At 44.2% G+C, this 25,736-nt stretch overlaps 1 long non-coding RNA gene across 2 annotated transcripts; it reads left to right on the top strand.

Annotated features, from left to right (window-relative positions):
- Positions 1 to 13,768: 13,768 nt before the first annotated feature.
- On the top strand, positions 13,769 to 17,145 carry LOC122421483. Of its 2 annotated transcripts, none has more exons than XR_006263498.1 (5): positions 13,769 to 13,885; positions 14,384 to 14,502; positions 15,622 to 15,765; positions 16,222 to 16,364; positions 16,752 to 17,145. It is a non-coding gene; the product is annotated as an uncharacterized LOC122421483 (long non-coding RNA). The 2 variants fall into 2 exon arrangements; XR_006263497.1 differs by having other exon boundaries at positions 15,619 to 15,765.
- The last annotated feature ends 8,591 nt before the right edge of the window (positions 17,146 to 25,736 follow it).

The raw sequence follows: 25,736 nt of genomic DNA, 5'->3' as shown, positions 1-25,736 counted from the left end.
GTTATATGTGCGTGTGCACACACACATGCACACACACAGAGGATATCTAAATGGCCAATAAACACATGAAAAGATGTTCAATATCACTAGTCATGAGCAAAAAAGTAAATGAAAATAAGAATGAGACAGCACCACATGCAGAATGGCTAAAATTTGAAAGACAAACAGTATCAAGTGCTACAGAAGATGTGGAGCAAGTAGAATTTTCATACATTGCTGTAAATTGGAGTATAAATCAGTACAGTCACTTCAGAAAACTATCAGTTCTTTACTACTTATTTATTTGGCCATGCCAGTTCTTAGTTGCAGCATGTGGGATCTAGTTCCCTGACCAGGGATGGAACCTGGAGTCTCTGTTTTGTGAGTCTGGGTCCCTGAACCACCAGGGAAGTCCCTATCAGTTCTTTAAGAAGATGAATGTATGTTGAACATATGATCTAGCAATTCAATTCTTAAATATCTGTCCAAGAGAAAGGAAACCATGTGTCCAGAAATGAGTTGTGCTACACAAGTGTTTATAGCAGCAGCATTTATAATGGCGAAGAACTGGAAATGGTCTAAACGTCCATCAGCATAGGTGAGTGGATACAAACTGTGGCAAACTTAGGGATGGAACTAAGTGATGGAACTCTATTCAGCAATGAAAAGAATTACTGGTACGCATGACAACATGAATGAATCTCAGAAGCATTATCATGAGTGAAAGGAGCCAGATATAGAGGAACATACACTGTATAATTCTGTTTATGTGAAGTTCTAGAGTAAGCAAACTGAATTGATGGTAACAGAAGTCAGAATAATAGTGGCCTCCACTACTGTCCTGTTGCCTTTACTGTGAAAGCAGGCGGTTGATGGAGAAGGGATATGAGGGGACTTTCTTGAAGGATTAAAGTGTTCTATATACTGACAGCAATGCAGATAAACTATATGTACCAATTGATCAGAATTGGCTGAACTGTACACTTCAGATTAGTGTATGGTGGCTCAGACAAAAAGAATCTGCCTGCAGTACAGGAGATTTGGTTTCAATCCCTGGGTTGAGAAGATCCCCTGGAGAAGGGAATGCCAACCCTAGTATTCTTGACCAGAGAATTCCACGAATGGAGGAGCCTGGTGGGCTACCATCCATAGAGTCTTGAAGAGTCATACACAACTGAGTTACTATCACACTTTATTGAATACAAAACACAACAAAATTGACAACAAAAGGGCTATATCCTGGGCTGTGATGACTTCTGGGTCCTAGATCAGAGATCAGAGATGGAGCTGTAAGATTCTGAAGATGGCATGTACAATGGATCCTCTCTACTGGGGTGAAGGGAGAAGCTCTCCAGGTGGATCAGTTCAGAGAATATATATATATATATGTGTGTGTGTGTATATATATATATATATATATATATAATTAGAAGGCTTTTAGGAGCTATGTGTGTGTATATACACACACACACACACACACACACACACACATTTGATTTTACTCCCAGTTCCTGGCACAGCTCCTAAAAGCCTTCTAATTTCCTAAGTGATAGGAAATTACATTAAGAGTATCCTTTATTCTAATATTTGGTCTTTGATCTCAGTTCCTGACATGGAGCTCCTCAAGCCTTTGGAATTTCCTAAGTGATAGTAGTGTCTATTGTTCTAATGAAGCTATGCCCGGTGGGCTCTTGGGTGGGGTCTGGTCACCAGAAATATCAAGCCACGGTTAGAAGCTTAGAACTTTCAGTCCCACTCCCAATCTTGTGGGCAGGAGAGAGAGGCTTAGAAATTGAGTTAATGGTTGATTATGCCTACATGATGTAGATGCCTCTATAAATATCCCAAAAGTACGGTGTTCAGAGAACTTTCAACCCATTAAAACATAGAAGGAGGGTGATTCACCCAAATTCCAAGGGGACAGAGGCTTCTGTGTGCTCAGAACCCTTCCAGATCTTCCCTTATTAACTTCTTCATCTATATCCTTTATCTCATCATTTATTATATAATAAACCAGTCAATGTAAATGTTTCCCTGAGTTCTATAAGCTGTTCTGGAAACAATTGAATCCAAGATTTGGGGAAGTCATGGGAACCTCCAGTTAGTAACCAAGTTGGACACAAGTTGTGGGTAACCTGGGGACCTGCTAGGGACTGGCATCTGAAGTGGGGCTCAGTCTCGTGGGGCTGAGCCCTTAACCTGTGGTGTCAGCATTAATTCTGGTTAATGTCAAAATTGAAATGAATTGTAGGACATCTAGCTGGTGACACAGAATTGCTTGGTGAGGGGGGGAAAAAACCCACATTTGGTATCAGAAGTGTGGCAGTAGCATGAGGATAAAGGAAAATGCAAGGAGGAGGAATGGGTTTCTCACTACAGTTATGTTCTGAGAATCATTTGCAAAGTCTTAGCCTAAAACCCACTTCACTAGCCTTTTCTTTCCTTTTCCCACCAGCCTTTTCAAAGAACTCGTCAGCTCCTAATTCCTTGTATCAAGCCAGCCCATTTTTTCCTTAAATTTGACAGTAATAAACAATCTCAAAATCTCAGTGACTTTCAACAATGAAGATTTTTTTTTTCTCACTTACATTGCATGTCCATCGTGGGTCAGCCAATAGCTATAATGTGACCTAAACTGATGGAGAAGCTATTATAGAAATATTCCTACTTATCATTGACAGAAAGAAAAGAGGACAAGATGAAATACATCCTGGCTCTTGTAGCTTCTGCCAGGAAGAGATATTCATCATTTTTGCTCAGATTTCATTGGCCAAAACAAATCACAAGACTATAGATGAGGTCAAGAGAGCAGGAAACTACAACCTTCTTATAGGGAGGGAACTGGGTATTGTTGAACAGTAACATAGCTTGCTGCACAGGAAGTTTATTATCTTGCACAGCAAGAATTCTGAAAGCAGAAACTGTGTTCAGTTGCAAGAGACATAAGCCAGAAACATCAGTGATGTAAACAAGGTAATTTATTTCTGTCTCACATAACAGAACTCTGAAGCATGTAGTCCAAGGCTGGGGAAGGGGTTCCTTGATGCCTTGAGGGACCAGGCTCCTATTGACTTACTGCTTTGTCATCCTTAGAATGTGACTCTAATCCTCAAGATCACAAAATGACTGCAGGAGCCTCAGCCATCACACCACATTCCAGGGAAAAAAGCAAGAGGAAAAGAAATAGTTGGGGTTAACCACTTGGACAGGTTAACCTATATTTCCCAGAATCCTCCCCTTCCCCACGTGCTTCCGGTTAGGGTGGACCATGAGAGATGTTCTAGTGGGAGAATTGCTGGGTGGAGATTAGAGCAACAGCTGTTTTGTGGCTCACACTGGTTGCCACTGATCTGCCCACTCACCACTAGATGAATCAGCTCCTTTAAAAGAGTCTTTTCAGGATCCATACCCAAAGACTTCCATTAATACTTACTTCTGATTGGCCACTTCTATCTGCAAAAAGAAACTGGGAAATGTAGTCTTTTAGCTGAGTCTACAACACCCTGAATACCATCAAGGAAAATGATAGCCTGGAGGAATTTGTGGCGATGCTGAGAAGGAGGTTGAGCTTCTCATTCTCAACAAGTTGAGGGATGGGAGCTCAAGCAATTTTAATTCAAATACAAGAAGAGAGGGGGACTTTGCTGGCCATCCAGTGATTAAGACTTCACCTTCCAGTTTGGGAGGTGCAAGTCTGATCCCCTGTCAGAGAGCTAGGATCCTGCATGCCTCACAGCCCAAAAAAACCAACCCACAAACAAAAACCAGAACATAAACAACAGAAGCAACATTGTAACAAATTCAATAAAGACTTTAAAAATGGTCCACATCAAACAAAACAAAGCAAAAAGAGAGAGAGGGTCATTCTTAAGATTGGTACCTGTTGAAACCTCTGGGAGACAGCAGCACTGGGTCTCAGACTCGGAAAAGACACCCAGAAACCTGTCCACTAGCGCCCCAGGGCTCCCCCAAAGACTGTTATCTGCTGCCTGCACCCCTTTGGCCTGACGCCTCTTTCTGTTGTGTAGTATCTGAGCTGAAGCCTCACTCTCTACTCTGACATCAGGGACGAGGTTTCTTGCCAAGAGCTAATGCAGTCGTTCTTGTCCCACAGCCAGGCTCCTGAGAACAATACTGATGAGCTTCGGGTTCTGGGAGAATTAAGGCCAAGTCACAGTAACTGGAAGAGATCTACTTTGCTCATGTGAGACTACAGGGTGCTTTTCTTGGGCGGGAGCGTCCTCCAAATGCTTGCTTCAGGCAGGGTGCTGCCTCTGAGGAGGCTGGTGAGTGAACTCTGGCTCCTGCTGGTGGGAGATTAAGCAGGATTTCAAAAACTCTCTGAGTGGCTTTGTGACGTGTCTGCTTGGCAAGGTTAACCTACATATCCCAGAGTCCTCCCCTTCCCATGTGCTTCTGGTGAGGGTGGGCCACGAGAGACGTCCTGGGAGGGCTGCTGGGTGGAGATGGGGGCAACAGCTGTTCTGTAGCTCACACTGGTTGTCACTGACCTGCCCATTCATCTCTTTGATGTCAGGCAGCAAAAGGGCCTGTGAGTGCTCCTGTTCCTCCCAGATCCAACTCCTGGGCCTGGTGTGTGTTTAGCCCTGTGATCAGGGGCCCTGACTCCGCCACACATGCGCACCACCCAGGTCAGAGGTGACAAGAATGATGTGATTCACCTCCTACCCTGTTGGTGGGAATGTAAATTGGTGTAACCACTATGGGGAACAATATCAAGGTTCCTCAAAAAACTAAAAATAGAGCTGCCGTATGATCTAGCAATCCCACTCCCGGGTGAATATCTGGATAAAACTGTTATTCAAAAAGATACACGCACCCCTATGTTCGTAGCAACACTATTTCCAATAGCCAGGACATGGAAGCAACCTACATGCCCATCGGCAAAAGAACGGATAAAGAGGATGTGTGTGTGTGTATATATATGTATGTGCATGTACATATATGTAAATGGAATGCTACTCAGCCAGAAACAGAGAATGAAATAGTGTCACTTGCAGCAACATGGATGGACTAGAGATTATCACATGAACTGAAGTGAGTCAGAAAGACAAAGACCATAAGATATCACTTCTATGTGAAATCTAAAATAGGACACAATGAATTTACCTACAAAACAGAAACAGACTCATAGACGTAGAGAACAGGCTCATGGTGGCCGAAGGGGAGGGAGGTGGGATGAGGAAAGACTGAGAGTATGGGATTAACAGGTGCAAGCTGTTAAACACAGACTGGATAAACAATAAAGTCCTACTGTGTAGCACAGGGAACTATATTCAGTTACCTGTGATAAACTGTAATGGAAAAGAATATGAAAAAGAATATATATGTGTGTGTAAATATTTATATTTTTTACTGAGTCACTTTGTTGTATAGTAGAAATTAACACAACTTTGTAAATCAACTATACTTTGATAAAATAAATTAAAAAAATAAAGAATGATGGGGGTTCAGTCCACCCTTGTGGATTTCAGATTGTTCTTGCTCTCCTTGACTTTATATCTATCTGCCCATCCTACACCAAGAATTTCAAGTTCCAGCACCAAATACAGCAGCCTTGCAGAGACAGCTTACTCAGTTCCCACAAGGGGGAAAGGTGAAATCCCTATAACAAATTGTGTGTGTGTGTGTCTGCGCACACGCACACATGTGTATGTATCAGTGGTTTTGCTTTGCTGATATAGAATTGGATCTACAAGTGGTTCCAGAAGAACAGACTCTTAAGGATGAGTTTTGGGTTTTTCTGAAATTGGATCTCTGATCTAATCAGATTTGAAGTTGTTAATGCCCCCTGATTCCAGCGGTAAATGGGCCACTGAAGTCCGTGGCATGAAGTGGCAGAGCAGTTACTCAGATCAATACCTGTAGCTTCCTGTATCAGTTTCTACAGGAGACAAGGTTCTGGGTGACTCCACATTTGCTTCCATAGAACGTTTCAGTAAAATGAGGGAGCGTGCTGGATTGGTTGATTGCTTCTAACTGTGCTGGAAAACATGGGGGAAAAGAAATGATGAGCTCAGAGCTTTAAATTCCTAGTCAAGACCTGTATAAGGGACTTGGAAGCTTCCACAGTTTGCACCAAAAGAAACTTATTTCTCGTTGTCACAGGACCAAGAGTTCTGAAGACCAAGTTTAAAGTCTGATACTGTGGGTGACCGAATTATAACACAAATTGAACTTCCAACCTCATGGGGTTTTTTTTTTGCTAAAGTTAGGGCATTGCTTGGGAAAGACTGAAAAGTGAAAGTGTTAGTCACTCAGTTTTGTCTGATTCTTTGCGACCCCATGGACTGTAGCCTGCAGGCTCCTCTGTCCATGGAATTCTCCAGGCAAGAATACTGGAGTGCATTGCCATTCCCTTCTCCAGGGGATCTTCCCAACCCAGGGATCAAACCCGGGTCTCCTACACTGCAGGCAGATTCTTTACCACTGAGCCACCTGGGAAGCGCTAGGATCCTGAAAATTGGGATTAGGATGTATGAGAAGATTCTAATAAGGCTGGGTACCTCCAACCCCTTGATGCTGCCATCTTCTTTGCCCAAAGCAGCAGCCTACACCCCACTGTACTGGTCTCCCCAAGGCAATTTCACAGTAAGACCCTGATGATCCTACTCAGAACCTACTCTTCTTTTCTTGCTCCCAACACCTATAACTAGATTCAAGTCTCAACAGAACCCAAAGGATGAGATCAAAATATGACCCTTGAGGAGGCATGATAAAATACCAAAACAATCTCCAATTTCTGTTTGCCAATCTATATCAAGAGAAAACTGGAACATACGTATGGAAATGGGTCTTAAGAGAGGTGCGTCAAGATGGAAAGATTATAAAGTGGCTCAGGCCAAATGTATCGACATTGGTCCACAAAGCAGAGACTCTGCATTCAGAGGTTGAGGTTGAGGGTTGGGAATTGCTCTGACAGTTGGCTTGGTTGTTTGACTCGAGTATGTTCCCAAAGACAGCCTATCCTGGGTGGAAATGTCAGAAGTTCCTTGGTACCCCGCAGAGCATGAGTTGGCAAACTTCTGTCAAAGGCCAGATAGTACATGTTTTAGGTTTCACAGGCTAGTGTCAGTTGTTACTATTCAAATTCTCCTGTCATAGCCGGAAAGCAGCCAAAGATGACCTGTAAATGGATAAGCATGGCTGTGTTCCAATATGATTTATGAACACTGCAATTTATAGTTCATATCATTTCTTGAAATGGCACAAAATATTATTTGTTTGATTTTAATTTCAATTGAAAATGCAATAACCCCTTTCAGCCTGCAGGCCATACAAAGACTGTGGGCTAGAGTTGGCCCCTGGACGGCAGTTTGCTGACCCCTGCTGTGGGGGATGCTATCCCGAGGCTTAGGACCTGGAGGGCACTATGCTAATAAAAGAAGCCAGACACAAAGAGACAAACACTGCATGATATGACTTCTAAGTGGAATCTAAAAGAGTCAAGTAGAGAGTGTGGTGGTAGTTGCCAGGAATTGAAGAGTGAGAGAAATGGGGAGATGTTAGTCAAAGGGCATAAAATTTTAGTTATAAAAGAGGGATAAATTCTGGAAATCTAGTATACAGTGTGGTGATTATAGTTAATGATGCTGTGTTTATTAGAGTAATACTGAAATTTGCTAACAGAATATATCTTTAGTGTTATCCACAGAGGAAAAAAAAGGTGACTATGCGAGGTCATGCTGGGCAAGACTGAAGGCAGGAGGAGAAGGGGACAACAGAGGATGAGATGGTTGGATGGCATCACCGACTTGATGGACATGAATCTGAGCAAGCTCCGGGAGTTGGTGATAGACAGGGAAGCCTGGCGTGGTGCAGTCCATGGGGTCGCAAAGAGTCAGACATGACTGAGTAACTAAACTGAACTGACTGATGTAAGATGATGGAAATGCTAATTAGCTTGATTTTGTTAATTATTTCACATTTTGTATACATATCTATCAAAACATTATATGGTACACTTTAATTGTAGACTGTTTTTATTTGTTATTTATACCTCAATAAGGGCTTCCCTGGTGGCTCAGATGGTAAAGCGTCTGCCTGCAACACCGGAGACCTGGCTTTGATCCCTGGGTCAGAAAGATTCCCTGGAGAAGGAAATGGCAACCCATTCCAGTACTCTTGCCTGGAAAATGCCATGGACAGAGGAGCCTGGTAGGCTACAGTCCCTGGGGTCGCAAAGAGTCGGACACAACTGAGCGGCTTCACTTTCACTTTCATATCTCAATAAAAGGGCTTCCCACATGGCGGTAGTGATAAAGAATCTGCCTGCCAATGCCAGAGATGCAAGAGACTTAAGGTGAGTGTGATCCCTGGATCACAAATACCCCTTGGAGTAAGAAGTGGTAACCACTCCAGTATTCTTGCCTGGAAAATTCCATGGACAGAGGAGCCTAGTGGTCTACATAGGTCCACAGAATTAGATATAGTCTGACATGATTGAAGTGACTTAGCACGAAGGCACTCACCTCAATAAAACTGGGAGGAAAACCACACAGGCTTAGGTAGATTGAAAGGTTAAGTGGCTTTGTCATTTAAGACTTGTGTACCCACACACACCTGAAGGGTCAAGGGGATGCACCTTTCACCATAGCTGTCAGAAATAAATTCATGATGGAGAGTCTGAGCATCCTTGAGGAGCTCTGGGATGGTGCTTCTTTGTAGGTCAGAAATTCTAGTGGAAATGGCTATGATTAAGTGGGATCTCTCAAAGCAATAGACATGCTAGAACCCAGAGGTTGCATGGATCCTGGTGGCACTTATATGCCAAAGATAAGATGGGCATGGTTACCATAGTGAATAGGGAAGCCAAAACAGTAAAGAGCACAGTGTGACTGGAAGAGATCTTCAGCATTCACTAGTTTATCACAGCAGTACCTGTAGAAATGAAATAAGTGGGGAGCCTACTAAATAAAGTCTTGCTTGATCTGACTAAGTGGAGGAGTTCTGGGTCTGGTGAACAGAAGCCTAATCTGAATGGTCAAAACAGAGAGTCACAAACCCTCAATCACCCCCCACACTTGAGCCCTTGATCAAAGGAGAGGCCACTCCTTGAAGAAGGGCCCTGTTACACTGCCAAATATGTATGCTGTTAACCTTCCTTCCAGACTTCTCCAAAGAGACCTGTGTCTATTCACCAGGAGCTTGTGCGATAGTGTTAATCATTCAGTCACGTCCAACTCCTTGCGACCCCATGGACTGTAGCCCACCAGGTTCCTCTGTCAATGGGATACTCCAGGCAAGAATACTGGAGTGGGTAGCCTTTCCCTTCTCCAGGGGTCTTCCCAACCCAAGGATTGAACTCAGGTCTCCTGCATTGCAGGCAGATTCTTTACCATCTGAGCTACCAGTGGAGCCATGTGCAAAAGGAAATAATCAAACTTTCTAAGGATTACTGGACACAGTAATTACTGACTCTAATTCCTAGGATCCCAAAGCATTGCTGTGGTCAGATGATTAGTGGAGTCTGGGGGCACAGACTTCTCACAGAAGGCCTGACTTGTCCCTGAATCCACCTTCTAGATATTTCTTCAATGCCAAAATTCATCATTGAAATAGACATCTGGAGCAACTAGAAGAATCCCAACATTGATTCCCTGACCCATGGATGAGGGATTTTATCATAGGAAAAGCCAGGTAGGAGCCCCTGGAACTCTGTAGCTATAAAAACACTAAACCAAAGGCAATACCACATTGTTGGAGGGGTTGCAGAGAATGGCACCACCATTAAAGACCTTAAGGATGCAAGGGTAGTGATTCCTGTGACATCCCCATTCAATTTGCCTATTTGGCCAGTGAAGAAGGTAAATGGGTCATTAAAGAATGGCAGTGAAGTATCAGAGACTTAACCAATTGCAGCTTCTGTTGCAGAGGGCGTTTTGCTGCTAGAGCCATCCAGGAACTAAAGAGCCTCTTGATGAGGGTGAAGGAGAGTGAAAGAGCCAGCTTAAGGCTAAATATTAAGAAAACTAAGATCATGGCATCCAGCCCCATTGCTGCATGGCAAATAAAAGGGGAAAAGGTGGAAGTAGTGACAGATTTCCTCTTCTTGGACTCCAAAATCACTGTGGACCATGACTGCAGCCATGAAATCAGAAGATGATTGCTTCTTGGCAGGAAAGTGATGACAAACCTAGTCAGTGTGTTGAAAAGTAGAGACATTACTCTGCTGACAAAGGTCCGTATAGTCAAGGCTATGATCTTCCCAGTGATCATGTATGGTTGTGAGAGGTGGACCATAAAGAAGGCAGAATGCCAAAGATTTAATGCCTTCGAACTACAGGGCTGAAGAAGACTCCTGACAGGCCATTGGGCAGCAAGAAGATCAAACCAGTCAATCTTAAGGGAGATCAACCTGAATATTCGCTGGGAGGGCTGATGCTAAAGCTGGAGCTCCAGTATTTTGGTCATCTGATACGAATAGACGACTCATTGGAAAAGTCTCTGATGCTGGGAAAGATCGAAGGCAGAAGAAGAGGGCATCAGAGGATAAGATGGCTGGACGGTATCACCAATGCAATGGACATGAACTTGGGCAAACTCTGGGAGATGGTGAGGGAGAGGGAGGCCTGGCGTGCTGCAGTCCATGGGGTCTCAAAGAGTAGGACATGACTGGGCAACTCAATAACAACAACAACAACCAGTTGCAGCTGCTGTTCTAAAGGGAGTTTTGTTGCTGGAACCATCAGCACATCTCCTGGGATCTAGTATGCAGTTATCAATCTGGAAAATGCTTTTTAACTCACACCTGTCAGTAAAGGAAGTAAAAGAAGCAGCAGCTTGTTTTCAGTTGGCAAAGGCAGCAATCCACCTTCACTGTCACCCCTCAAGGATGCTCCAGTTCCATGTCACAATATGCTCTGGACTGACTTTCTCTTCCTTTTCCACAAGACTTCATGTTGATCTATTACATCAATGATATTATGATGATTGGATCTGATGAACAAGAAGTAGCAACCCCTTTAGACACTTTTGAAAGGCATTCACATGCTAGAGGTGGGAAACCAATCCCACCAACAAAAATTCAGGGGTCTGTCACTTGAGTGAAAGTTCTTAGGATCCAGCGATTTGAGGCATGTTGGAGCAGAAGGAAGAGTTGCTGCTCCTGGCCCCTCCTCACACTCAGAAAGAGGCAAAGACCCCAGGAGCCCCTTCGGATTTCAGAGTCAACAGATACTTCACTTGTTGCATGATTCATTTACTGCACGACCTGAAAAGTTGCCAGTTTTGAGTGGGATCCCGAACAAGAGAGGGCATCCCTGCTGGCTCAGTGGTAAATAATCTGTTCCAGTGCAGGAGCCACAGGAGATGCAGGTTTGATCCCTGAGTCAGGAAGGTCCCCTATAGAAGGAAATGGCAACCCACTCCAGTATTCTTGCCTGGAAAATCCCATGGACAGAGGGGGCTTGCAGGCTACAGTCCATAAGTTTGCAGAGTTGGACACGACTGAGCGACTGATCATGCATGCACTCAGAACAGGAGAAAGCTCAGCCACAGATTCAGGCTGATATGATGGTGTTTGATGTGTCGGTGGAAAATACAGATGCTGATGGAGACTTTGGCAGCCTCCACTTGCAGAATCACAGTGTAGACCTTGAAGATTTGGAGGGAAGTCACGTCATTCACTGAAAATAATCACTCTCCTAAAAAAAAAAGTATTTATTTTTGGTTGCACTGGGTCTTCATTGCTGCACACAGGCTTTCTCTAGTTGCGACAAGCAGGGGTGCTCTTCCTCAAGTGTGGCTTCTCTTGTTGTGGGAGCAGTGGCTCTAGGTACATGGGCTTCAGTAGTTGCACCAAGAGAGCTTAGCTGCTCAGAGGCATGGGGGATCTTTCCGGACCAGGAATGGAACCCATGTCCCCTGGAGAAGGAAATGGCTACCTGCTCTATTATTCTTGCCTGGAGAAATCCATGGACAGAGGAACCAGATGGGCTACAGCCCGTGGGGTCGCATAGAGTCTGACACAACTGAGAAACTAACACTGTCACATTCCCCTGCATCGGCAGGTGGATTGCTAGCCACGGTACCACCAGGGAAGTCCTAATCACTCTACTTTCGAGAAAGAGTTTTAGGCTTTCTACTGGGCTTTAGTAGAGGCTGAATGCTTGATCACAGGTGCCAAGATAGCCTGTAATCTGAGCTATTCGTCATTATCTGTGTGTTGTCTGATCCAACAAGCCATAACGCCGGGTGTGCAGAGCAACACCCCGTGGAAGTGGTTTATCCAAGGCTGGGCTCTAGCAGGTCCTGAAGGCACGAGTAATTTGCATGAGGAAGTTGCTCAGATGCCCTGATTCATTGTCTTCTGTTTCTCGAAAGACATTGATGGCTCATGGGGCGTCCCCTGTGATCAGCTGACTGAGGGAGAAAAAACTCAGACCTGGTTTACATACAGTGCTGCTGGGCATGCAGGGACCACCCCAAAGTGGGCAGCTATATAGCCCCATTCTGGGACACCCCTGAAGGACAGGGTTAAAGGGAAATTTTCCCAGGGGACAGAAATTTGAGCATCTGGTGGTCCATTTGACTGGAAGGAGAGATGTCCAGAAGTATGGATCTACATCAGTTCATGGGAAGGCAATTTGGCAGCAATGGAGGTTGTACACAGGCTCAGCAACAAGAACTTCCACTTACCAAGGCTGGTCTGGCTGCTGCCACTGACACGTGCTCCATCTGCCAGCTGCAGAGACCAACAATGAACCCTTATATGGCACCATTCATTCCCTGGTGGCTCAGAGGGTAAACAATCTATCTGCCTGCAGTACAGGAGACCTAGGTTCAATACCTGAGTTGGGAAGATCCCCTGGAGAAGGAAATGGCAACCCACTCCAGTATGCTTGCCTGGAGAATTCCATGGACAGAGGAGCCTGGCAGGCTACAGTCCATTGGGTTGCAAAAAGTCAGACACCCCTGAGCAACTAACACTTTCACTTTACTTTTATTCCTCAAGAGGATAAACCGGGTGGAGGTGGTTGATTTCATTGAACTGCTTCCTTCAAGGAAAGAGCAACATTTTGTTCTTTTTTTGTAACAGCTTTATTGTGATATAATTCACATGTCAGACAATTCACATCTTTAAAGTGTACAAATCAATAATTTTTAGCATCACACTACTATATATAAAATAGATAATCAACAAGGACCTATTGGATAACACACGGAAATGTACTCAGTATTTTGCAATGACCTATCAGGGAGAATAATCTGAAAATATGTATCTATATATATACGTATAAATATATCTGAATCATTGTGCTATACACCTGAAACTAACACATCAATCAAATATAATTCAATAAAATTAAAGCAACAAAAATAATAAATTTTAGTATATTCACAGATACGTACAACCACCACCATCATCAATTTTAGACATTTTCTTCACCCCAAAAAGAAACCTCGGGAGGATTCTTGGAAGATGGTGGCGTACAAAACAGCAGCAATCTTTCTGTCTCCCATCTGGACAACGTTGTACTGGCAGGCTCTGTCTGACACAGCTATTTTGGAACTCTGGCGTCTATTGAAGGCTCATCCAGGGGAAAGCTTGGGTGGTAAACTGTAGTTAATTTTAGCTAAAAGCGTGACTCTCTTATTACTCTATTTGGAGAATTAAATATGGTTTAAAGAGATGCGTAAGTGCAAGTTGACACAGACTGTGGCAGCTTTGTAATGGTTTGACTCACTTAGATTAGAACTACACTTCCCAGAGTTCCTTTTTCAGCCACAGGAGAGATTCTTACGGGAGATTTAAGGATGGGATAAGAAGAGGGGAAGTAGCAGCCATTTAGCAGCTCCTAATGCTATCTCTTTTCTGCTGGCTCACTTCGTTAGTCCTGCCACTGCTCCGCCTTCCTCTGAATCCTCCTTCCTCCTGGGCCAGGTATGTTTTTTTTGTTTGTTTTAAAAATATTTATTTACTTATTTGGCTGCATTGGGTCTTAGCTGTGGCTCATGGCTTCTCTCTAGTTGTGGCGAGGACTCTAGAGTGAGAGGGCTTCCACAGTTGCAGCTTAGTCACCACACAGCATGTGGGATCTTAGTTCCCCGAACAGGGTCTCTTGCATTGGAAGGTGAATTCTTAATCACAGGACCACCAAGGAAATCCCTCCAGGTGTGTGTTTAGCCCCATGGTGAAGGGCCTGGGGCTATAGTCCATGGGGTCACAAAGAGGTAGACAGGACGGAGCATACAGGCACGAAGGGCCCTGACTCCAGCAGGACCCCCCACAGCACCAAGGTCATCAGAGGTGACAAGAACGGACAAGGGGTTCAGCCCATCCTCATGGAGTCCAGCCTGGGCTCTGTGTTCCAGCTTATTCTTACTCTCATTGACTTGACGTCTATCTTTCCTTCCTGACTACCTGCCCTGCGGACCTCAGGTTTGAGCATCATGCAAAGACAACACCCTGATGGAGACTGTTTCATCTCCCCGGATTACATAAGATCAAATCCAGATACAAGTTCCTTCAGAGATATTCACCTATCACCTGCTTCTCTGGTGAGTCCAAATTCTGATTATTTCACAATCAGAAGCTGAAACATGGGCCTCACCCACGGGAAGTAGGAGAACTGTCAGAGGAGAGCTTCTAGTAGTATCTGACTGAAGCCTCAATCCAAAAACTAAATAGGAGGATAGAATTTCACAGGGAAGAGAGGAGGAATACCAAATTAAAAGTCTGAAAAGAGGGGACTGTAGGAGGAAGATTGAGAAAAGAATGAGCAAGAAAGAGAATCTTTCAGTCCTGACACCTTCCTTCCCAAGAGCAAAGCTTGGATGGCTCACTTCCTTTATGTGGTTCAAGGAGGCAGGAAAGGTGGATAAATTCATGCCCTTGAGTCCTCCATGTGTGCTAAGTTGCTTCAGTCATGTCCGACTCTGTGACCCCACGGACTGTAGCCTGCCAGGCCCCCTCTGTCCATGGGATTCTCCAGACAAGAACACTGCAGTGAGTTGCCATTTCCTACTCCAGGGGATCTTCCTGACCTAGGGATTGAATCCTCATGTCTTAAGCCTCCTGCATTAGTGATTTAGTCACTAAGTCGTACCTGACTCTTGTGACCCCAGACTATAGTCCATGGGATTCTTCAGGTAAGGATACTGGAGTGGGTTACCATTTCCTTCTCCAGGGGATCTTCCCAACCTACGAATCAAATCTGGGTCTCCTGCATTGCAAGCAGATTCTTTACCAACTGAGCTGTGAGGGAAGCCCCTGCATTCATAATAGGGTTCTTTAACACTAGCGCCGCCTGGGAAGCCCTGAGTCCTCCAAGCAGATATCTATTCAACTGTACAGGATAACTTTTGCATTCCCCCTGCCCAACAACCATTCTCTCCTCTTTGGTTAACAGCACCCATATTTTCCTTCGGGGAACCCTTACCCACATGTTCAGCTCCTACGGTTTTGCGTATGATCCTCTTTCCCACCTCCAGGAATGGGCATATGCACTGTGCCTAGCAAGTTATACCTCCGGCCATTGTCATTGTTTCTGAGATGGGTGCCGTGGTTATGCTGGACAAATGAGGCAATTCTGGAGCCTTTGCTCTTGTTTTGTCTGGGTTCCTCAGCTGACAGGAGCTGATCCTGAAATTGCCAAGGGCCATTGTTTCTCCCAGCAGGGAGGAATCAGCCTGAGAAGGAGGTCAACACAGAGTCACACTGAGCAGGGAAAAGGAATAGAGACACACTTCTAGTGTGGTCATCTGAGCACCTGGATCCAACTACATCTGAAGTTAAACACATCTGGACTTTTTAGTGTACCAGTAAGTTCCATCTCCTTTGTTGTTATTTTGTTTAAGTCTATTTGAAAGTAGGGTTCTGATGCTGGCAACAGGGTCAAAACTAATAAATTAATCTCTCAGTAAAAGAACTTGTTTAAGCCTGCCTCATATCTAAGATGTTTGATTTGAGGGGAAAGTAGGGAGGTTGGAGATTCCACTAATGATGGCAGCTATTTACTGAGCACTTATTATGTGCCAGATAATATACTACATGTATTATCTCTTATAATCCTCAGAACAACCCTATGAGGTGGGTACCAAGATGGCCCCCATGTTTTATTAATAGATGTGGGGTGGAGAGCTTAGGCAATCACCTCAAGCTTAGACTCTAAGTAAGAAGCATCAGTTGGAAAGGAATGCCCACAACATCTTGACAACAGTGACTGAGAGGAATCCTCAGGTGTGGCAAAAGTCACATTCCCTGATTCCCTGGTACAGGTTAGCCAAGAGCAATGTCTTACGAGGCAGAATGGAAGGAGTTCTGCCTCTGGCCGGTCAAGGAAGACCGTCTTAATTTTGGTCGAAGGCAGCTTCCTTATATTGCCATCTGACAGTCCTCATTCTGCCCTCTATGGTCACAGGTAAGCTGGTTCCATGTCTACCACACCCCCTGCTCCCTGAAAATGCTTTTCCTTGCATTCTTTGTCTAGTTAAATCCTACCATCCTTCAAGTCTCTGATCAAATTTCATGTCTCCAGGGAAGACTTTTTGGAGCCCCCTTATATATGCTCTCGTGAATTCCTAAACTTTTCCTTTCATAGCATTTATCATGTTTCTTTTATTTTTGTCATTATTTCTGTAAACTACGCTCCTCACACTACCTTCTTTAGAACATAAGATCTGTCTGGGTGGGGACCAGGTCTTGGTCACTGCTGACCCCCAGTGTGCTCATGAATGTTTAACAGTGGGATCTGGGGCAAAACTGAGGGGTGTGAGTACTGACTGATAGCTTTTGCTGATTTCCACAGTGTAAAATCTCCCACCATGGACAATTTCAAGCCACCAATGTGATTTCAACCAAAATTCCTGAAAAATTCACCGATCAGCTCTTGCCAGCTGCTAGCAGAGAGCTCCAGCACACCACTGCAGCCGACACCCCAGCTCCCAGGATAGATTTGTTGAATAAGTGGAAGAATTAATGAAATTAGTCCCACAGAATTAGCTTTCCCTATCTGTGCCTATCCATGGCATACTCTCCATCTGTCAGATTTTTTTTTTTTAAAAAAGCAAACTAGGATATTTTCATTAAGCACAATGTATTCAGTATAAAATAAACTTGTATACAGAATAGAAACAGACCCATAAACATAGAAAACAAACTTACGGCTACCAAAGGGGAAAAGTGGGGAGGGATAAATCAGGAGTTTGGGATTAACATATATACACTACTATATATAAAGGAACCAGAGATCAAACTGTCAACATCCATTGGATCATCGAAAAAGCAAGAGAGTTCCAGAAAAACATCTACTTCTGCTTTATTGACTATGCCAAAGCCTTTGACTGTGTGGATCACAACAAACTGTGGAAAATTCTTAAAGAGATGGAAATACCAGACCACCTGACCAGCCTCCTGAGAAATCTGTATGCAGGTCAGGAAGAAACAGTTAGAACTGGTCATGGAACAACAGACTGGTTCCAAATAGGGAAATGAGTACACCAAGGCTGCATATTGTCACCCTGCTTATTTAACTTATATGCAGAGTATATCATGTGAAATGCTGGGCTGGATGAAGCTCAAGCTGGAATCAAGATTGCCAGGAGAAATATCAATAACTTCAGATATGCAGATGACATCACCCTTATGGCAGAAAGCAAAGAAGAACTAAAGAGCCTCTTGATGGAAATGAAAGAGGAGAGTGAGAAATTTGGCTTAAAACTCAACATTCAGAAACTAAGATCATGGCATCTGGTCCAATCACTTCATGGCAAATAGACGGGGAAACAATGGAAACAGTGAGAGACTATTTTTTTGGGCTCCAAACTCACTGCAGATGGTGACTGCAGCCCTGAAATTAAAAGACCCTTGCTCCTTGGAAGAAAAGTTATGACCAAACTAGACAGCATATTAAAAAGCAGAGACATTACTTTGCCAACAAAGATCCTTCTAGTTAAAGTTACGGTTTTTTCAGTGGTCATGTATGGATGTGAAGAGTTGGACTATAAAGAAAGCTGAGCGCTGAAGAATTGATGCTTTTGAACTATGGTGTTGGAGAATACTCTTGAGAGTCCCTTGGACTGCAAGGAAATCAGCCCTGAATATTCATTGGAAGGACTGATGTTGAAGCTGAAATTCCAATACTTTGGCCACCTGATGCGAAGAACTGACTCACTAGAAAAGACCCTGATGCTGGGAAGGATTGAAGGCAGGAGGAGAAGGGGACAACAGAGGATGAGATGGTTGGATGGTATCACTGACTCGATGGACTTGAGTTTGAGTAAGCTCTGGGAGTTGGTGACGGACAGGGAAGCCAGGCATGCTGCAGTCTATGGGGTCGCAAAGAGTTGGACATGACTGAGCGACTGAACTGAACTGATACATAAAATAGATAACAAACAAAGACCTACTCTAGCACGGGGAACTATACTCAATGTTTCCTTATAAGGGAACAGAATCTGAAAAAATTAGATATTTATGTATGTATAACTGAATCACTTTTCTGTATACTTGAAACAAACAGAACATTGTAAATCAAGTATGTTTCAATTAGAAAATTAGAATACAAAAAATATTTGGTATAAAAGAATATTGTTTGGGTCCAACCCCTCCACTTTTGCCTGGTGTTAAGCCATCCTTTCTTGCATGTAATTAGAGCTTTGCAAACTGTGGATAGTGACTCATTAGTGGCTCACAAGATCCATTTAGAAGGTCATAAGAAACATTAAAAAAAAAAAAAAAAAGAAAGAAAAGATACCAAGTAGAAGGGAAGAGAAATTTCAAAGTATTAGTGTTTGTCAGGAAGTGTTATTTTGGGAGACTTTTGCTGTGAGCCTGTGTTCATTCTGAGTTATGATGTAAAGTGACTTTCTTAGAGTCAAGAAAGTTTGGAAATCTCTGTGGTTGATAGCAATTTTTAAAATTAATAACTTTTTTAGAGCAATTTTAGGTTCACAGCAAAACTGAACAGAAAGTAGAGCAAGTTCTCATTTACTCCATCTCCCCACACAGGCACAACTTCCTCATTATCAGCATCTCCCACCACAGAGGTCCATTTGTTACAATTGATGAACCTACACTGATATGTCATAATCACCCAAGTCCATGGTTTATATTACAGTTCACTCTTTGTGTTGCATGTTCTGTGGGTTTGAGCAAATGTATGACATGTGCGCTTCCCAGGTGGTGCTAGTGGTAAAGAACCCATCTGCCAACGCAGGAGATGTAAGAGATGCGGGTTTGATTCCTGGGTTAGGAAGATCCCCTGGAGGGAGGCATGGCACCCACTCCTGTATCCTTGCCTGGAGAATCCCATGGACAGAGGAGCCTGACAGGCTACAGTTCATAGGGTCGCAAAGAATCAGACATAACAGAAGTGACTTAGCACGCACACATAATGACACGTATCCATTGTTGTACTATCAAACAGAATATTGGGTTGGCCAAAAAATTCATCTGGGCTTTCTTGGCCAATCTAATACCCTAATCTTGGCCAGTCTCATTACCCTAAAAATACTCTGTACCCCATACTCTATTCATCCCTCCCTTACCCCTCATTACTGGCAATCACTGCTGTTTTTACTGTCTCCATAGTGTTCCTTTTCCAAATGTCACAGTCAGAATCATACAGTATGGCGTCATACAGTATGCCAATCAGATTGGCATCTTTCACTTAGAAATATGCATTTAACTTCCTTCCTTGCCTTTTCATGGTTTGATATCTTTTTACTGCTACATAATATTCATTGTTGGCATGTACCACAGCTTGCTAATCCATTCATCTACCAAAGGACGTCTTGGTTGCTTCCAAGTTTTGGCAATTATGAATAAAGCTGCAATAAACATCCATGTGGCTTCCCAGGTGACTCAGTGGGTAAAGAATCTGCCTGCAATGCAGAAGATGCAGGTAGACGCGAGTTCAATCCCCAGATCGGGAAGATCTCCTGGAGGAAGGCATGGCAACCCACTCCAGTATTCTTGCCTGGAGAATCCCATGGACAGAGTAGCTTGGTGGGCTACAGTCCATAGAGTCGCAAAGAGTTGGACATGACTGAAGTGACTTAGCATGCACAGCATGCAAACATCCATGTACAGGATTTTGTGTGGACATAAGTTTTCAACTTTTTTGGGTAAATACTAAGGGGTACAGTTAGTGGATTATATGGTAATGGTATGTTTAATTTTATAAGATATTGACAAGCTGTCTTCCAAAATGCATTCCCGCCAGCAATGAATGAGTGCTCCTGTGTGCTCAGTCGTGTCCGACTCTTTGTGACCCTGTGGATTGTAGCCCGCCAGGATCCTCCATGAGATTTTCCAGGCAAGAATACTGGAGGGGGTTGCCATTTCCTCCTCCAGGAGATCTTCCTGACCCAGGGATCGAACCCAAGTCTCCTGTGTCTCTTGCATTGCAGGAGAATTCTTTACTGCTGAGTCATCTGTAAAGCCCATTAGGAGCGCCTCACTTTCGTTTTAATTTGCATTTCCCTAATGACATGTGATGCGGAGCGTCTTTTCATGTGTTTATTTGCCATCTGTATATTTTCTTTGGTGAAGTGTTTTCAGGTTTTTGCCCATTTCAAAATCAGAAAGCAACGTTTTTTGATTTAGTAGTTTTGTTTTCCATGTCCTTACTTGCAATTTTTTTTTTTCAAAAGTAAGAACACTATGTCGGACATGTCTTTTTGTTACATATTTTTAACAATTTTTGGCCGGGGAGGAACCCACCAATGTCTTTTGAAAAAAAAACAAAAAAGCTGGCCTTCCCAAGTTCTTGTCTCCAATCCCCCAGGGACCTAAGGGTTAAGACCACTTAGCTCTGAGTGATAGAGATAGATAGGTCTTGGAGGCTGGGGAACTTCCAGTTCCCCTCCCCACCCCTACTCCCAATCCCCCTGGCCGTGAGTGAGAAACTTTTCAATCCAGCTGCCCTCACCCGGTGACAGCCTGGGCAAGCAAGAGAACTGGGATAGATACTTGATGCCCCTAACAAGAAACTCTTCTCCAGATTATAGCTGTCTGCGTCTGTGCTGAAACGCTTCAGTCGTGTCTGGCGCTTTGCAACCCCACGGACTGTAGCCTGCCAGGCTCCTCTGTCCATGGGATTCTCCAGGCAAGAATATGGCAGTGGATTGCCTTGTCCTCCTCCAGGGGATCTTCCCGACCCAGGATCGAACCCGTATCTCCTGCATCTCCTGCAGTGCAGGCAGATTCTTTACTACTGAGCCCCCAGGGAAGATTATAGTTGATAGAACAAATTACAACCTCCATCACTTTCCTTTTGCTGCCTAGAGCGCTGCACTAACTTGTCTGTATGAACTCATTAACCTGAAGAGCTGTGTGTGTGTGTGTGTGTGTGTGTGTGTGTGTAGTGGAGGGTGGGGAGTAGAGGAGCGTGGTGATGCTTCAGTGAGCCTCACTTTTACAATGAGAAAACGATCCAAGTGTGAGGTGATTACTTCAAGAGGGTCACACAGTCAGAAAGCCCCAGTTGTGGCTAGAATCTACCCGACTCCCTCCGAAAGACATCATAGCAAACCTGAACTGCTAATAATAATAACAATACAGAGGCTCACTAATGGCGGGCCTACTGTGAGCCAGGCTGCACATGCCCTGTGCACCTTACATAGGTTGTCAGAGGTCATGTCTATTGCTGTGCCCATTTCACAGAGGAGGAAACTGAGGTGCAGAGAGGGCACTAACACACTAAGAAAAACAGACAGGGAGCACAGAGGTGTTAGTCCCTGGCAAGGGGGGGACTCTGAGCTGCTGGATCCTGAGCACTTGGAGCACCTACTATGGTTCAGGGCACTGGGGTGACAGATGGGACTGTGACAGGCTCACAAACAGGACAGTTTCCAAGAAAGAAAATGAAGTAGGTCGGTGGGATTGGGAAGGGGCTGTGGGAGCAGGGGACGGGTGATTCACCTGGAGTGGTGCAGGTGGACGGCTCTGAGGAGGGCACATGTGGCTGAGACCTGAGGGCTAAGAAGGGGCTAGCCTCGCAAAGTGCTTGTGGAAGAGGGTTCCAGGCAGTGGTAACAGCAGGCACAAAGGATGTGAGAACAAGCTTGGTCTGTTTGAGGAATAGAAAAGAGGAAGTGAGGATGCTGTGGGCGAGGGAGAGAGGGAGGCAGGCGAGGGGAAGCTTTGCACAGGAAGAGGGATTCGGGGCAGCTGCAGGAGCCTCAGGAGCAGAGGGAGGAGAGTGAGATGTCGTCTCCAAGGCAGGGTCCACTCTCTGCCCCTCCTCTTGGCTCTTGGGGAGTCCAAACACCCCTTCGCCTCCTCATCGCAGGCAACATCTGCATGCCCCACCTCCCCTCAAGGTCTACAGTCCAACTCAAGCTCCCTCATCACTACTGATTTCGGATGCGTGAGGCAGCTGGAAGCAAGGTCTTTGTTTCCCAGACCGGGAATCCTAACCACTGGACTACAGGAGCCAGCAGGTAAGGCTAGAGTCTCTAGTCTTGCCTGCGTAGTCAAGAACAAATTTAGGCGAGGAGGCAGAAGGCAAAGAGTAAAGCAAAAAGTTTATTGAAAAGAAAAACACATGTGAAAAGGCGCAGGGGCGAGCTCAGAGAGTCGCACCTTTGGGAACTTTGAATCCTTTATAAAGGGGCAGTTTTCCGGGTCTTCGTCTTCCCTCAGGCCAATCACCTTCCTTTGTCTCCCTTCTGGTTAATTTGTCTCAGCACCCTCCCCTGGGGCGCACATGCATACCTTAGCAAAAATGGAACTCGACATGAAGGCTTCTGAGAGAAGTAAGACTCATTATGGCCTGGAATTATCTTCTGATTTTTGACTCCTGGGAGTCTTTCTGCACGTGTGTAGTGTCTCTGTTATCAGACAGGGTTTTTTCCTTTCTTTATCCTTGCTGTGATTATTCCCTTGAGGTAAGAGACAAAGACTGGCTATTTACCCTGTTTTTGCTGGCTATAAATTCCTCAACTGGAGCCTACCTATCTCTTATCTCAAGAAATGCAAGCAGAAGTGTGGCTGATTATAAATTTCCAACCTGAAGCCCATGTAACTCCTACATCACTATGAGGGGTCATGGGTTCCTTCTGAGCAGAAAGATGGGCTCTCATATACAGTCCCCGCCTATAGGCTTCCATCCATACATCCATTCATTTATGTGTTTATCCACTCATCCATCAAATGTTGATTTCCCTCTGGTCGTCTGCCCTTGTAGGTCCCTTCCTCTAAAACACTTTCTTTTATCCCTCAGGGTTCTGCTTCCAACATTGGCTTTTCCACAATGCTTTCCCTGACCACCTCCAGCTAATTTAGCCCCTTGTCAACCTGTTAGCAACTAAACTTCTCTTCATGATAAAACAGGATGGTTTGTTGCCTCCAATGGCTGACTCTTTATATATATAAGAGATACGTTAGCCTCATGGACATTAATTCCCACATCTCATCTCCTTTTGGGAACCATCCTTCCGTTCTCTTTGTGTGATCTGGGTGGGGCCAACCTCACCCAGGGCAGCTTCAGAAATGAGCACATCATGCAAATAAAGGCACTGAGAGACCTGTAGGACTTTTGTCAGAGCTGCTCAGAAAGCTGAGTTTTTGTTCTGCCTTGGTTACTTATCTGGTAAGCTGTAAGGCTGCAACTGCTGGGGGAGGAAAGGACCTGCCTGAAAATGAAATCAATATTGGGGAAAACAGAGGTGAGAGGCACAGTCCTGAATGCACAGGCACCTGGATTCAGCCACGCCTGAAATCCAATTCCCCTTGGACTTCTCCATTCTAAGAATCAGTGAATTCTCTTTGTGCTTAATCTAGTTTCTTGCAACAGAAAGTCTGATTGATAATAAAGCCTCAAAGATATGCAGACAGTCAAGTTTAGGTACTTTCCCCTTGAGAGATGTGGGCAAGTACTTCCTTTACTCCTAAGCCACTCCTTCTTTAGAGGCTCCTATTTTTTGAGGCCTGAGTGACGTTCACTCAACCAGAGGGAGAAAAGAAGAATCAAAGTGTCAGGCCAGAAGTGGGACAACCCTAGGAGCAACCAGCAGCAGGAACTGGGAATCTGCATTATTAATATGCAAATCCATTTTCCTTTCTTCTTCTTTGTAGGCAGAGCCCTGATTTTATTAGCTTGTCTATTAGCCCTGTCCATGTATTCAGAAAAATCAGTCTAAGCTTGTCATGGTGCTTGTCTTTTTATTAGAGATTGGTTCTGAAAGGGGCTATGACACATTACTGCCCAAGATAATGTGAGGGGAAGTTGGTTGGGGAGTGGTTAGTGAAAGATTTCTGGGATAAACTGTGCTTCTCTTAAAAATATAACACAGGGGAAACTTCCTTTTTCAGCCTCCCACAGAAAATAGGGCAATGTGAGGAGGCATTAACTGCCATGGGATTTGATTCTTCTAAACACATAGTCTAAAGCAAAATCGTAAGAGAGTCTGTGTTTCTTTTTTCCCTCCAACCATGTGAGATAAGAGGAGGGTGGTAAAAACATTCTTCTGGTTTAACAAAGAAAAAAACTCACAAATATTTATCCTTTTCAGAATCTACATGCCAATTTAAGTATTATTCTCAGGGAAATAAATTATTAAGCAAGACAACAAATCAGAATTACAGATTTTGGAAGGTTCAAGTTTTCTTTCATGAGATGTATTAATTGTCTCTGAAGTTCATATGGCCTACAAAGAATATTTTCATGAGGAGTTTAATGATGCTGAGGAGGGTCTGATTTTCTGCCACTTCAAAGAAAGTACCTTTTCCACTTAGAAGAGCTAAGATCCTCAAAACCAAAGTCAAGAATTCCACTGGTTAGTATCAAGAGCAAAACCAGAGAGGCTAGACACTTCAAATATGTGAAGAAAGCAGGCAGAGTAGGATTTTAGCAAAATGAAGTGTGAAATTGTAATGTTTTGTATCTATCAGAAATAATGGCTGGAATCATGGCAGCCATATTGCCACCTCGAAGGATGACATTGCCAACATGCCAGGAAATCCTAGTCCATGAGGATACCATTCAACTCACACATTGACCTCTGTAGAGCCTCCCTACCATATGGAACGAGTGTTTTGTCAAATAATAAAGGCTTTTATGTTTAAGATGTTTGGAACTTGTTCTTCCCTTATTTTGGCGAATGGCATCTTATGTGATACATCCAGGAGGAGTGATGCACACAGGATGGCACAGGAACTTAAGCATTATGGCTCATTCAGGGCTCAGACCACAGCCCTCACCAGAATGGTCCTGGCTGTCAGCACCGCATCTCCAGTCCCAGGCCCTGCTGGGATCATGGTGTTGACTATGGTCTCCACATTCTGTAGGCGGGAACAGTGAATTTCTAGCCACCAACCAACAAAATTTTTAATTAAGGTCACTCCCAGAGCATACATGTACCAAATTTAATAGTTTAACAGTTAATGTATAAAAATATCAGAACCATGATTGTTTAGGGGCTGCAGTCGGGGGGGGGGTGGGTAAAAAGAAATTTTATGGGATGGTGGAAATGTTCTTTATCAGAATAGGGGTTTGTTGGGCTTCCCTGGTAGCTCAGTTGATAAAGCGTGAGCCTTCAATGCAGAAGACCTGAGTCCAATCCCTAGGTCAGGAAGATCCTCTGAAGCAGGAAATGGAAACCCACTCCAGTATTTTTGCCTGGACAACCCCATGGACAGATGAGCCTGGCAGGCTACAGTCCATGGGGTCACAAGAGCTGGACATGACTTAGCGACTAAACCACTACCACTAGTCCACTACTCCTATGTATCACTACAATATACACACTAGTCAAAACTCTGCATGTGTATTTAAAATGTGTGCTTT

Source organism: Cervus canadensis, chromosome 18 (genome assembly GCF_019320065.1).
Source record: "Cervus canadensis isolate Bull #8, Minnesota chromosome 18, ASM1932006v1, whole genome shotgun sequence".
NCBI classification, from domain to species: Eukaryota; Metazoa; Chordata; class Mammalia; order Artiodactyla; family Cervidae; genus Cervus; species Cervus canadensis.
The sequence above is the reverse complement of the archived record's forward strand: the minus strand, read 5'-3'. Positions and strand labels throughout refer to the sequence as shown.